Below are 15,405 nucleotides of genomic sequence, written 5' to 3' on the forward strand. Positions count from 1 at the left end.
CTTTCCTTTTCAAAAAGACAAACTGGTTTTGCCTTAAAAAAAAAAAAAAAAAACTCACAAATCTTCAACAGTTCTGGGTGGGTGTGCATATATTTTCAAATGCAAATGCCTCAACTCATGTTCTGGCTCAAGATTCCACCTAAAGTTCGAATGAATCCATCTAATCAAGTACAGGCCAAAGGCCAGCTTACAAACTTTCCATAATCATAATTCTACTATCCCTATTATACATTTTACAGTATTTTATTTTATAATAATAAGCAGGAGAAGCCAATATCCATAAGATAATCAAATGCATAAACCTTTTTAAACACTTAAGTTCCCTCCACCCTGGACAGAACACCATCCACATGCATATGGCCTTGGGCCTCTGGCAGGGTGGATTCCAATAGGCCCTAGCCTTAGATCTTTGCTATCCAGCTCCAGGCAACTCCCAAAGCTGCTCTCCTTTCAGCTGAAACATTTTATCCTATTCCCCTTTGTTCTCTCTCCCACAAAACCTTACTTTTTTTTTTAGCTCTAGAGCCATTGCAATAAATCCCGCTCACAGCACCAAAAACTGACTTCCTCCAAATCTGCACTAGTCTTCAAACTCAGGGCATGACAGAACATCTGATATCTGTTTAAATTCCAACTACTAATATGAGAAAAGTGAAGATTGAGACGGCTATATTTTTCCTTTTAAATCACCCCTCTAACCAGTCAGTTAATTCCAGTGTTTTCAGCCCATTCATTAGCTATGATGCTTACTTAATTCTGGCAGTTCCATCAGGAGCCATATTGTTAGGGATACCACACTTAGCTCCCAATATTACACATATACTACCCTTTTCAGCTAGCATCATGTCTAGTGCTATTGTTTTCCCAAGACATCTGGCTAGAGGTATAACTAGCTAGCTACCCCTTGTACAGCATCTCTAGTGTCATTTATGAACCTATGGATCAAAAGATTCAGGGAGAGATCTCTGGGCTTGAGATTTATCATGTTGCTCAGGTTTTTTGTAGAACACTAGGGTGAAGGGCATTGCCAGCTAGAGCAATGTGCACGTCCCAGTCCAATTGGGCGGTGGCAAATCTTGGACATTCCCTTTCTACAATACTTTGAGGGCCAAATAGGATACTGTTAGGTTCACCAGTGACATTTTAGACATGGGTATAAGTTGTCAATTCTCCTACTGTGTCAATTCTCCAATGGGCACTGTGAACTATGCTCCCTTCCTTTAAAGACAAGAAGAGTGGTTCATCATCCCTACTGAGAATGAAGGAATTGTCTTTGACAAGCACTTGCAAGTTTCATTTCCCCAAGTGTCCTAGTCTCGGTACAAAACCAACCTGCAGTACATGTCCGAAGCCTGACCAAGGGGAAAAGGAATTACTTGTGCCAGTGGTTTATCAGCTGCACAAACATGACAATGACTTAATCCATTCTACCCAAGCATTCACACTCCTATAGTCTGTTTCTACTTCTAATGTTTGTCTGAGGTCTTTTACCTCAATCACTTCTACTCTTTCAGGGTCATTCTTAAAAATTTCCTTAGGGGAAATAACAGGAAAAAGTCCTGGGTTTGGCTTTGAAGTCAGGGAAGTGACAAATTGGAATACAAATACAAATGCAGGGTCCCTTCTACAGATATGGGCACCCATTCCATAAACCCGGATTGCTACTCTTGGTTCCTTATCATTGAGATCAGCACCGGGTCCTCCCATTTCCCCCAGGATAAAACTTGACAAATACCTACCTCATTTGGTGGTTTGAGGAAAAGATGCCATAGTTACATCTACTATCAAAATTATTGGCTGGTCATAGGAAAAAGCCCTTTGCACCTCCCCCATGGTAATAATACATTTTAGCCACATTAGCTTCCAAACCCAATCCTTGTCATGGACAGGTTAGAACCCCTGCCCCTAGGCCCCTCTTACTCTGGTTTCATATCCACCCTTCATACCCTATTAAACAGGGATTAAGGAAGGGGGAAGGACATCTCCAGTCCATCAAGAATAGTAACATTGAAAAGAACAGCCTGGAGACAAAGATAAAGATATCGAGACCTGAAACCCTAGCCTGCACCCCTTCACTAAAAATTGATAAATATTCAATATACCACTTCTCCTAATCAATATGTATTAGCCCACTCCTAGAGGAAGAGACCCCATACCTTTATAAACCCCAGTGCAACCCAATCCCAAAGGTTCTTTGCCATACACATACTCGCTTCTCTCTTTGAAGTATACTTTTGCTTTGAACTAATCTATGCGTCCCCCAAATTTTACTAGGTCTTCTAATTAGACCCCCAAGAGTGAGAGGGACCAGGGAAAAATGTGACAATCTGGCAGTGGTATGAGAAAGGAAGCCTCTCAGAGTCTTGTCAAGGTCATTTTGAGGAGCTCCATGGGCATGAGCTATGCTCCCCACCAGTAACTACTTTTCCCTTAGGGAGCGTCCCTCTTCACCGGTCACTTTACTTGAGTATAGTGAGCCCACTCCTTCTCTACAGTATGGACGGCTGTCTCATGGGTCAACTGCACCTGGTAAAGGCCCTCCCAGTCTGGCTAGAGTCTGTCCTCTTTCCAGGTCTTGATCAGCACCAAGTCTCTCCTGGTTGGAAGTGATGAACAGTGAACTTGAAGGAATGGGTTTGGACCAAGAGTCCTTTTAAACTGAGGGTTAGCAAAGCAGAAAGAGCCAGCAGGCAGTTTCTCAGGAATCCCAGGTAGGGGAGCCTATGGCATGGTACCCCTTGAGCAGTGAATGCCAATTGACCCATCAGTTTCAAAACTTGAGAGGATTAACATGAAAATATTCAGGGACAGCACATTCTATTACACTCTGTCCATTTCCTCAAACTAATAGAAACATTACTGGCTTTGTCATCTTAATGCATGAATACAGTACTTCACTTAAAATCTTAACAAATAGGAATGTCAATTAAACATTCTTTAACATTATAACCTTGCCAAATGAACTGAAACTCTATCAATACTCACTGGAAAAAGATGAAATGCATACATACAGGGTGGCCCAAATTTTAACAAAAAATAAAAATGTTTTCAATTCAGAAAGAGTATTGGTATACAAAATATCTTTTAAAACAGTATTATGTTCTCAGATCTGAAACATTAACACAAATAAAAAATAAACACACAAATAAAGCCTTGAGCAATGTACAATTTTGAAAATTACTATCACACCAGCCAAACAAATCCTTAGCCACCTAATTAAATGGATTAATTTATACCATTTGACTGCAGAAAGAATATCAAAGATATTAGAACAGAACAAAACAACTTTTCAGTGCCCTATGCACATTTAAGTTTCACCTTGAATGTGCAAACTCAGAATTTTGCATTATAAACTCAAATAGTATATGTAAGAATTGTATTTGAAAACTACCATACCAAAAAAAAAATTTTTTTTAATTCACTAGGCCTTTTATTACTGGCTGAAGACCCTTTGGACCATCTCATCTCCCAGGTTTCTTTCTTTTTTATTTTTAGTTCCACCCCCAAGGGTGGAATTTTCAGCTCTCCCCTATTGCCTTCTTTAAACCATGCCTGCGAATCAGCCTTCCCTTTCTCCTCTTCAGTCAGAGGTCTCATATTAACCTTCATCTGCCCCTCGTCCTCTCTAATCCTAACCCAATATTACAATTAGGTCCCGTTACAAAAGATTCAAAAGTATTATGAGGGGAGTCATTTTTCCTTCACTTCTTTATCTCTGGACATTCTCTTTTGAAATGACCTGTCTTTCCACAACATTCATCCGCTGGTGGGCTTGGGGGTCTGGCCCAGTCCTCTCCACCCTTTCCTCTGAAGAGGCCTAGCACTGTAATCACTGTTCCACTTCCCTCGAGAAGGGGATGTTGCTCTAGCTTCTTATTTACTATTTTATATACAATAGATATCAGAAAGCCAGAAGGCTTTCTGCCTCTGTTTTTCCCTCCTCTCTCTTTACAAAAACTTTCTGAGCTTCTCTTAACAGTTCAACAATGAGTTTCTCATTCCATCCCTCAATCTTTTTTTGGTTTCCATCCTTTAAAAAAAAGAAAATGAGGAACAGAATTCTAGGCCTAGGGAGAACATCTTTAAGAGAGAACATCTTCTGAACTGATTCTGCTCCCCCTACTAACCAACAAAGAGCATAGGTTATCTTCTTCTGAGAAGGCCGAGTTCTATTGTTTACATGAAGGACTATTGCCTGGCACACCCAGTCCTCATTGGAACCAAATTGAGGCCAGAACCCAGATGGTGAATACATAGGTTCTTTTAGCCCAATAAAACAACAATATTTTTATCATTTTCCTGGGTTCAGGGATTGTTCTCCCAAGCCCTCAACATTCTCCCCAAAAGACTGACAGGAGGAATATCTATGGGAATATCTCTTGCTCCCTTCCTCCCTAGGCCTAGAATTCTGTTCCCCATTTTCTTTTGGTCTTGGTGTCTGTGGTCCCTTGCATACTCAACCTCCAAAAATTTCCCCATGTTTGGGTACTCATGGAGATTTCTGGCATACAATCCCAAGATTTCACTTTGTCCATCTCCAACCAGAGTGGGATTCCACACTTGCTTCACATCCAAGATGTGTCTCAGTCACACAGTGAACACCAAAAATGCCTCACTACCGGGGCAATACTTACAGTCCAATTTTCCTGCCCTGGCCTGTCCACAGATTGCCTGGTCACCACAGTTATTCTGTTCACAGTCCTCCATGTCTCTCTCGATAATTCTGATTATCTGTTAACAATCTCAGGTCTTTTTCTGGCTCTCGCTGGGAGGCAATCAACCCTGTGGAGTAGGCCACCAAAAACAAGGCAGGACTCATCTCCTTTTCCACCAGGGCCACTGCTCCAAGTGGACAGAAAATCCCGCATGAGCCCCAAATTTGCGAGAAAGGTTGTCAATTCTGACAAACACACAAGTAATCCAATTTGTACTCATTTTAGCAAGAGTGGGGTTTTCTTTATTCAATTTTGCAAAGTACAGTGTCCAACCCACTAGGCACGGGCAGACGTGCCATGTGGCCAGCCACAAATGGTTTTTATTCTTATCTCCAAAAAGCCCCACCTCCAGTACCAGTTCCCCATATATAATTCTATGGCAAATCCCATTTTCGTTTCCCCCCAGAGAAGCCAAAATTGCTTGCCCATGGTCTTATTTAAATCTCCTAGTCCTAGAATATCCAGGTTACTGTATGTAAATCAACAATCTGTTTGCCAGGCCTAACAATCTCATGAATTCCTGAAGATGGACTATGTCCACAAGAGTTATTTCTCACAATTACTGGTTGTTGGAATGTGAAATAGGAAGGATCCATTGTTGGAAAATATGGTCTTTGTGATAGAAAACCTGCTGGATATTGCAGAATAGCATGTTGCAAGATGAATGACTTTTTTATTGCAAATATCTTCTTTTCAACAACATTAATGGTAACTGTACACAAGGAACTCACCAACTAGAATACATAGTAATCAAATTGATTACATTTGTGGGAAGGGAAGATGGAGAAGCTCAATAATATCAGCCAACACAAGGCCAGGAATAGACTGTGGAACAGACAATCAATTGCTCATATGGAAATTCAGGATGAAACTCACGAAAAGTAAAACAAGATTCTTGGGCTGACATTGAAACATTATACAGGAAGAAAGGAAAAGGTCTTTAAAAAGACAGGAAAGAAAGAAAAAGCCAAAATCTGTGTCAGAAGAGACTCTGAAACTTGCTCTTGAGTGTTGTTGTTGTTGTTAAGTACCGTGGAGTCAGTTCCGACTCACAGTGACCCTGCACAAGGTTTCTGAGGCTGCAAATCTTTAGGGAGCAGAAAACCTCATCTTTCTCCCGCGGAACAGCTGGTAGTTCCAAACTGCCGACCCTGAGGTTAGCAGCCCGATTCGTAACCACTACGCTACCAGAGCTCCTGCTCTTGAGTGTAGAGAAGCTAAAGTAGCTGGAAGAAATGCGGAAGTAAAAGAACTGAACAGGAAATTCCAAAGGGCACCTTGAGAAGATGAAGTCAAGTAGTATAATTAAGTGTACAACAACCTGGAGTCAGAAAACCAAAAGGGAAGAACATGGTCAGTGTTTCTCAGACTGAAAGAACTGAAGAAAAAACTCAAGCCTCCAGATGAAAGAGATTCAATGAGCAAATTATTGAATAATGGACAAAGCATCAAAAGAAGATGTAAGGAATATACAAAGTCACTGTACCAAGAATAATTTTTCAATGTTCAACCGTTTCAAGAGATATCATATGATCAAGAGTTGATAATATTGAAAGAAGTTAAAGCTGCACTGAAGGCATTAGAAAAATATAAGGGCTCCAGGAATTGATGAAATACAAATTGAAATATTTCAACAGACTGATGCAGCACTGGAAATATTCATTTGTCTATGCCAAGAAATTTGGAAGACGACTACCTGGTCAACTGATTGGAAGAGATCAATATTTGGTCAAAAAGAGAAGTGACCCAATAGAATGCAGAAATCATCTAACAATACCATTAATACAATATGTAAGTAAAATTTTGCTGGCAATAATTTTAAAATAGTTGCAGTAGTAGAATGCTAGAGACCTGTTAGAAATTCAAGTCAAGTTAAGAAGAGGACATGGAACTATCAATATCACTGGTAGCATCCAACAGATCTTGACTGAAAGCAGAGAATACCAGAAAGATGTTTACTTGTGCTTTATTGACTACTTAAACATATTCAACTGTGTAAGATCATAACAAACTCTGGATAACACTGAGGAGAATGGGTATTCGTGAACACTCCATGCTAGTCATGAAGAAGCTGTACATAGAGCAAGAGAATGATAAGAGAATGGTTTAAAATCATGAACGGTTTTCACCAGGGTTGTATCTTTTCACCATACTTACTCACTCTGCATTCTGAGCAAATAATTCAAGAAGATGGATTATATGAAAAAGAACATGGTAGCCTCCACGGCGACCGCAGTATAACTGTGGGACCCACCCATGCCCTTCTCTCCCAGCACGGGCAACAGCACTGTACACATGGCTGTGGCTTTACTTGTGACTACATTTGCTGCCCAACTTCTCCGGCCAATGCAGAGCTGCCGCCCCCGCCATCACTCCCTCTATCTTTCTGTAGTACGATACGAAGCGGTAGTCATTTCTGGAAGGAAACTTGCTCAGCAGATCAAGCAAGAAGTTCACCAGGAGGTGGAACAGTGGGTGGTGTTGGGCAACAAAAGGCCACACCTGAGCGTGGTTCTGGTCGGAGAGCATCCTGCAAGTCATGCTTACATCCTCAACAAAACCAGGGCTGCTGCACGTGTGGGAATCATCAGTGAAACAATTTTGAAAACAGCTTCTATTTCTGAAGAAAAACTGTTTAATTTAATCAATAAACTCAACAACGATGACAATATAGATGGCCTCCTTGTTCAGCTTCTTCTTCCAGAGCTCATCAACAAGAGAAAAGTCTGCAATGCTGTTTCTCCAGACTAGGATGTAGCTGGCTTTCTTGTAATTAATGTGGAGAGAATGTGTTTTGACCACTATTCCTTGTTACCTAAAACTCCATGGGGTGTGTGGGAGATAATTAAGTGAACAGAAATTCCAACCCTAGGGAAAAATGTGGTGGTTGGTTGTTGGACGGTCAAAAAAATGTTGGGATGACTATTGCAATGTTGCTGCACGCAGATGGGGCACATGAATGTCCTGGAAGTGATGCCACTGTTACAACATCTCATCGGTACACTCCCAAACAGCAGTTGAAGAAACTGAGAACAGAGTAACAGATATTGCGGTGCCTGCTGCAGCCATTCCCAATCTAATTACTGCAAATATGATCCAGGAAAGTGCAGTTGTCATTGATGTGGGAATGAATAAAATTCAAGATCCCATGACTTCTAAACCCAAGTTGGTTGGGGATGTGGAGTTTTAAGGAGTTTGGAAGAAAGCTGAGTACATCATTCCGGTTCCTGGAGGCGTTGGTCCCATGACTGTGGATGCTAATGAAGAATAACATCATTGCTACAAAAAAGCTGTTGAGGCCTGAAGAGAGAAAAGTGAAGTCTAAAGAGCCTGGAGTAGCATCCAATTAACTGTTGTATTATCTGGGCCATCAGCAGCTCTCCAAGCCAGTTTAAGAAGCAAAACAGGCCAATTGCAATATTCTTTATTTATTGTTCTGAAATGGTTTTAAATGATGCTTTGTATTTATTGAAAACTGAAATGGGTGAATGTTTGTACACATAACTTTGTAGTACCTCACAGGTGAACACTCCAGTGTCATGCTGGGTCTTAGGATCTAGCCAAGAGCAGCCATTAACCAAGTGATTAACATTGGGACTTGCCACATTGATGAATGGATGTTGCACTTTGTCAAGCCCCTTCAGTTGTTAAAATTGGCCTTTTCTAGGCTTGCATTTCCCAAGTGCTACTCCAATAAGAGTTGATACTTTAGGTACCAAATATACTGAGTTCAACTAGTCAAACCAAAGGAAAAATATTTCTGGAGAAAATTAGGGAAAAGATAAAAAGTAAGAAATGATAGTAGCTGTGTATTTAAAAATTACCCTTATTTGCTATTGACTGATAACCAGGTTTATATAAAATAAAATTTAATTGGGTGAGAAAGTGACATGGTAATAATATTCCTAAACTGTCATATTGTAGATTAGTTATTTGGAAAAAGTCTCAGGTACTATTTGTTACTAGTTCTTGTTTTATGCATGTTACTATTCAGTGATGTCACCCATTTTAGTTTACCAGGACTGAAAAGTTTATCTTATAAGTTATATGTGTGTTGTCATATTTGGCTTTAAACTTTCTTATTAAATATTTGTATTACTAAAGGGTATCTATATGGTTTCTTGGTATATCTTGAAACCTATTTTTGAAAAACAAAATAGTTACAGTGTTGGGCTTGATAATCATTAGGAAGCCTACATAATGAGTAAGCAACTCATTTTTCCACCAAAGAATTGTCTTTAACTGCCTGATTTTCTCTCATGGATCTGTTGGCTTTCCTGAAAGGTAAGAGTTTACATTAATAATTGAATTTAACCAGACTTTGATGAAAGCTTTTAATTTTTTTTTTTTTTTAATAAAACACTTCTGGCTGTTAAAAAAAAAGTAGATGGTATCCGAATTGGAGGAAGACTCATTAACTTCATAACTCTGATATGCAGATGATATAATCTTGCTTGTTGAAAGTGAAGAGGATTTAAAATGCCTACTGATGAACAGCAAAGACTACAGCCTTCAGAATGGATTGAACCTCACTTGAACCAAAAATCTTCAAAACTGGACTAATAAACAGCATCATGATAAATGGAGAAAAGATTGAAATTGTCAAAGATAATTGCTTGGATTCACAATCAACACTCATGGAAGTAGCACTCAAGAAGTGAGTGTATTGAATTGGGAAAATCTACTGTAAAAGATCTCTGTAAAGTATCAAAGATGTACTAATAAGTCTAAAAGGTATTGATGGCTCAGTGGTAGAATTCTAGCCTTCCATGTGCAAGATCAAGATTCAATCCCTTATCAGCACGTACAGCTACCATTCATCTATTAGAGGAAGTTTGTGTGTTGTTATGATGCTGAGCACACTTCAGAAGAGCTTCCAGGCTTAGACTAGGAAGAAAGGATTGGCAATCTGTTCCATAAATCAGCCAGTGAAACCCCTAGGAGTTACAATGGTTCCATCTGCAAGCAATCATGAGAATGCTTATCCATTCCATTGTGCATCACTGTGAGTCAAGGGTTAACTTGATGATTAACAACAATGCAGATATTTACCTGCATTATAGATTACTCAAAGACTTTCAACTGTGTGGGTCATACCAGGCTATGAACAACATTGCGATTAATGGGTATTATAGAATGCTTAATTGTGCTAATGAGGAACCTATACATAGATAAAGAGGCAGTTGTTTGAACAGAACCAGGGGACACTGAATGCTGTAAAGTCAGAAAAGGTGTGTGCCAGGGTTATATTCTTTCACCATCGCTATTCAATCTGTATGCTCATCAAATAATCTGAAAAATTGAATTATATGAAGAAGAATATGGCATCAGTATTGGAGGAAGACTCTTTAGCAACCTGTGATATGCAGATGACACAACCTTGCTTGCTAGAAGTGAATAGGACTAAAAATACTTACTGATGAAATCAAAGACTACTGCCTTCAATTTGGGTCGCACCTTAATGTAAAGGAAACAAAAGTCCTCACCACTGGAGTGATAAATAACATCATGATAAAAGGGGAAAAGATTGAAGTTGTCAGAGACTTCATTTTGCTTTGGTCAACCATCAACATTCATGGAAGCAGCAGTCAAGAAATCAAGCAATGTATCACATTAGGCAAATCTGCACAAGACTTCTTCAAATTGTTCAGGAGCCAATATGTCAGTTTGAAAAATAAGGTACACCTGACCCAAGCCATGGTATTTTCAGTAGCCTCATATGCATGTGGAAGTTTGACAATGAATAGGAAAGACCATAGAAGAATTGGTGCATTAAGTTATGGCATTGAAGAAGAATAATATTAAAAGTGCTGCCATAACCCCCTTTGAAGACGAAGACTCAATGGGAATACATGCTCTGATTGGTGACCACACTCATCACCAATAAGGGGAAGTGAGGGAAAAACAGCAATGCAGTGGCGAGATCAGCCCTACAATGTGGAGAGTGAAGTGTTCAGCTGATAAAAAGACAGGGCATATGCATAAGAACACCCACACTTGCAGATAATACTGACTTGACCTGGCTTCAGTGACTGGATGATCAGAGGTCAACCAGAAGAAGAAAGAAGAGGGAAAAAAAAGAGTAATCTGATACAATTTGATGAACTTGACCTACACCTATGGAAGCAGTAGCTCAAAAGAGGAACAAATTCTTACAGCAAGAATCATTCCCCCTCCACACACAAAGTATACAGGGATGGGCAACTTGGACATTGGCTACCCAAAATGGGGGGGGGGGGGGAGTGGCTACAAAGGCAAGAAGTGACTGGCTTACAAGCTTTCAAGAGGGAACCAGGGGTCTTGGAGGAAGGCAGAATCTCCAGTGAGTAGTATCCAATCTGTCTAGGTGGAGCTGATAAAATGAAATGCAGATGGGTCTCTTGTGATACAATAGTGAATAATTGTTATCAGGACTGATTGTGAAGGTTGGAAATGTAAAAGTAGACGTTTTATAGCAAGGAAGGGAGGGAATAACTTTCCAGTCTAGGAGCGGAGGTCCCTAGGACCATCAACGGAGAAGAGCCGAGAGGGGGACCCTACCCAGAGAAGCAGTGATGCCTGAGATGGAGACAGAGACAATGACATGGAGTGATGGGGACTTTAGATCCAGAGATGGAGAGTTACTGTGTATTGAAGACTGGGAGAGGGGGAGGTAGTGTAGAGGGCAGGCTTTCAGGGTATACCCTTTGGTTGGTTGATGATGCATGGAGGGGATTGTAACCATGGCAATGATACTCTATATGATAGAATGAATATAAAACTAATGTTCTCCCATGTAAACTATCATATAATTCACAATAAAATACTAAAAAAAAAGTGCTGCCAGAACAAACAAATCTACGTTGGAAGTACAGCCAGAATACTCCTGAAAAGTCAGGATGGTGAAACCTCATCTCTCATTGCACTTCTGACATATTATCTGGAGGTACCAGTACCTGGAGAAGAACATCATGCTTGGTAGAGTGGTGGTCATGGTGGTTATGTGCAATGGAGTTGGTTCCAACTCATAGCAAACCTGTACAGAGGCTGGAAATCTTTATGGGAGCAGAGAGCCTCATCTTTCTCCCACAGAACAGGTGGTAGTTTCAAACTTCTGACCCTGAGGTTAGTAGCCTGATTTGTAACCACTATGGAGAGTCAGGAAAAAAGAGGAAGTTCCCGCCAACAAGATGGATTGGCATGATGGGCAGCAATGGTCTCAATCATAACCAAGTGAAGGTGGCACAGGACCACAATATTTTGTTTTGTTGTACTTAGGATCGCTATGAATTGGAATTGAATTGGTAGCATCCAGCAATAAAAATTAAACAGTTGGGTGTTATATATTTTTTTGACTACAAATAATAGAAAATCTGATTCAGAGTGTTAAAGATTTATTATTTAAATAAAACTGGACAAGGCAGCTCCCATGATTGCTTCAGTATTGCATTAAGAATTCAAATTCCACCAGTTAACTTTTATTCTCAGTCTTGGATTTCATCCTGAGTTTTTTCAGAGGCAGGTAGATGCTGCAGCAACAGGCCCTCATATCCTTAGATAGTAAAGTGCAACACAGAAGTTTTTGCTTCCATTCTTTGTCTTTTCCAAATGGAAAATCTCTTCTAGAAGCTGAGCAAACTTCTCCTTACATATTATTGACAAAAACTGGGTGCTTACCCAGTTCTCTGAATTTCTGGTGATAAAAATAGAATCTACCTGGTGGCGTTATAGTAATTATGACTAATCTGATAGTGAGCACACTGCCACTCAAATAATCTTCAGATCCTATTGGTAAGGAAAGAGTAAAGAAAACTACAGCATCTGCAATACATATATGTGTTAAGTACAAGAAATGATCAGTCCTTGGAGAAGCACATCATGCTTAGGGAAGTAGAGACTCCATGAAAATGGAAACACATCAGTGAGATGAATTGAGACAGTGCAAAAATGGACTCAATCATGAGGACTGCACAGGACTGAGCAGTGTTTTGTTCCGTTGCACATAAGATTGCTTATTATAAGTCAGCAGCAATTCAATGGCACCTATCAGCAATAACAAGGACCAGGGATCTTCAAAAAATTGGTCTGTCTTTGCATTCTATTTTTGAAGCTTCTTTTTACTCTTCATGTGTTTTTCAAATATGTTTTAGACATTCATGCATATACTCATACTTATAATTCATAAATTAAGAAACTTAGCCCTCAAGAAATCTTGTGATTTGAGCAGCCAAATCTGAAGAGGCCTGACTGGCCCCAAAGCCTTCAATATAGCCCCTCATTCTCTAATATAATGACACCATGAAATAATAATGGGCCAAGTAACCCAAACTTGAAAGCCAGTGATTTCAGGTTCTATTTGCCAAAATTATTTGAATTTCAGACTGATACTTAGGAAAAGACATCCATGTGTCTCCTTAGTATATCCTCTTCAAACTCATATGTTTTGGCTTTTTCAAAGAAAAACTCTCTCTGAATTTGTGATGACAGGGACCATCAGTTCAAGCGAAGAAAAAATATGACCGCTTCTAGTCTTTCCATAAACTTGAGCCATGTGCCTTGAGACCAGAGCAGGTCATATGTCATAGGTGGCATCTTTTTGATGATTTGAGAGTCTCATAATTGTTTATTGACTCAGCCCCAGCTTTGCTTCACTTCTGCTTTAGGAGAAAGTATTTTTCTATAATTTAGTGGTAAATGATTTTTGAATAATGAGAACTTGGAAGGAAGAAAGGGGAAGTTATATGAAGCGAGGAAAATAATTGAAGATGTTCATAATGCAAGTCATTTTTCTCTACAAATAGCACCCGCTGAATTCCATGTCTTGTTTCCTTGAGTCAGAAAAAACCTAAATACTAAAACCAAGTCTTTGTGTTGTCTTAAGATATTGATGCTTGGTTTTAAGTGGTAAAGCAGCTACTAAAATCAGATAATAGCAAACTTTGGTGTTCTCACCAAACTGCTAATTATTTTTATGAATATATATGTGTATGAGATATGGTAGTACAGTGGGTTACATGATAGACTAGTTCAAATCTACCAGTCATTCCATGGGAGAAAGATGGGGCTTTCTGCTCCTAAAAAGATTTACAGACTTAGAAACCCTATACGAGATCAGTATGAGTCAGAACCAACTTAACAGCACATAACTACCACCACTCTACCATACATATTGAAGGACTCTATAGACAGAATATTGAATTTCTTGTACAACAGCCTTTTCTGCACTGAAGAATAAGCAAGTACACTTACCAGCCACTCCTTGGAAACTCTATACAGGGTCACTATGAGTCAGAACCAACTTGACAGCAAAAACAACTAGACTAAGACAAGCGTATTACTGAGAAAACTTGCCTGCACCATTGTCTGATCACACAGACAAGGAGCCCTAGTCACAATACTTTTTTTTTTTTTTTAACTTACCCTTGTAAAAGGAAATAAAAAAGAGTGATCTTCCATCTAAAATTATACAAAATATAAATTTAGTTTTTCTATAATTTCTCTGTTCCATGCTTTTTGCAATATATGCCAAGAAAACCTTTTGTGTTGATCTTTTCACATTTGCTGTAATAACTAAGGAAATATGTAAATGCTTCCCAATTTTATATTTTTTTGTACCTGTAAGCTTAAAAATGTTTTACATAGTGTTGATCATAAATCATGGGTAGCTGTGGAAACAAAGATAATTATCAGCTCTAAGTACTTAAAATATTCCTTTGAGCATTTATAATAAACATACATTTCTACTTAGCTTATATACTGCCTTACCTCTTAGAGCTTGGCAGGTTACAAGTACTGCATGCTTATCTCATATTATCTCATCTCTTCTCACATAACTCCCTACCACTCCTGAAGTAGGTAAGTAGTTAATAACTCCCACTCTATAGATTAAGGTGGAGTTTAAACATAAAGAATAATATCCATGACTCATGAATACAACACAAGCATTGAACTAAAAATAAGTACTTCTGACCCTAATAATGGTTTAAGATTATAGGTGGTGGTAGTGTGCTGTAGAGTCCATTTCAATTCAATTCATAGTGACCCTGCATAGGGTTTCTAAAGCTATAAATTTTTACTGGAGCAGAAAGCGTCATCTTTCTTCCATGAAACACCTGAAGTTTCACATTGTTGAACTTCAGGTTATCAACCTGACTCATAACCACAATGCACTCCATGAAGGAAAAAAAAAAAAAAAGGCTGGAAAAATTCCTTATCAGAAACACAGATGTAAAAACCTAACAGCTTCATCTAATTTGTTTGCACAAAGGACTACAATGCTGCATCATACAAATACTTCCTTTAGTATGTGCTTAGTTCATATGGCAAAGCCCTGCTAAAGCCACTGTTAAGCCAACTTTGATATTAATAACAATCTTTCCTTTTAGTGGCACTATTTTTAAAATCTCCCTTGCTAATTTCTTTCTTTCTTTCTTTTTAAGCCAACTTTGATATTAATAACAATCTTTCCTTTTAGTGGCACTATTTTTAAAATCTCCCTTGCTAATTTCTTTCTTTCTTTCTTTCTTTCTTTCTTTCTTTCTTTCTTTCTTTCTTTCTTTCTTTCTTTCTTTCCATTTTTAAATATCTTGTTTGTTGTTGTTAGGTGCCACTGAGTTGATACTGACTCATAGCGACCCTATGCACAACAGAACAAAACACTGCCTGGTCCTGAGCCAACCTCACAATTGTTGCCACACTTGAGCCCATTGAT

The 15,405-nt window shown here is 39.0% G+C and overlaps 1 pseudogene; it reads left to right on the forward strand.

The window, feature by feature from the left end:
* The first annotated feature begins 7,010 nt into the window (after nt 1-7,010).
* LOC102838597 lies at nt 7,011-8,065 on the forward strand (annotated as a pseudogene).
* Nucleotides 8,066-15,405: the final 7,340 nt, after the last annotated feature.

The sequence above is a fragment of the Chrysochloris asiatica genome, unplaced genomic scaffold (genome assembly GCF_000296735.1).
Source record: "Chrysochloris asiatica unplaced genomic scaffold, ChrAsi1.0 scaffold00066, whole genome shotgun sequence".
NCBI lineage: Eukaryota > Metazoa > Chordata > Mammalia > Afrosoricida > Chrysochloridae > Chrysochloris > Chrysochloris asiatica.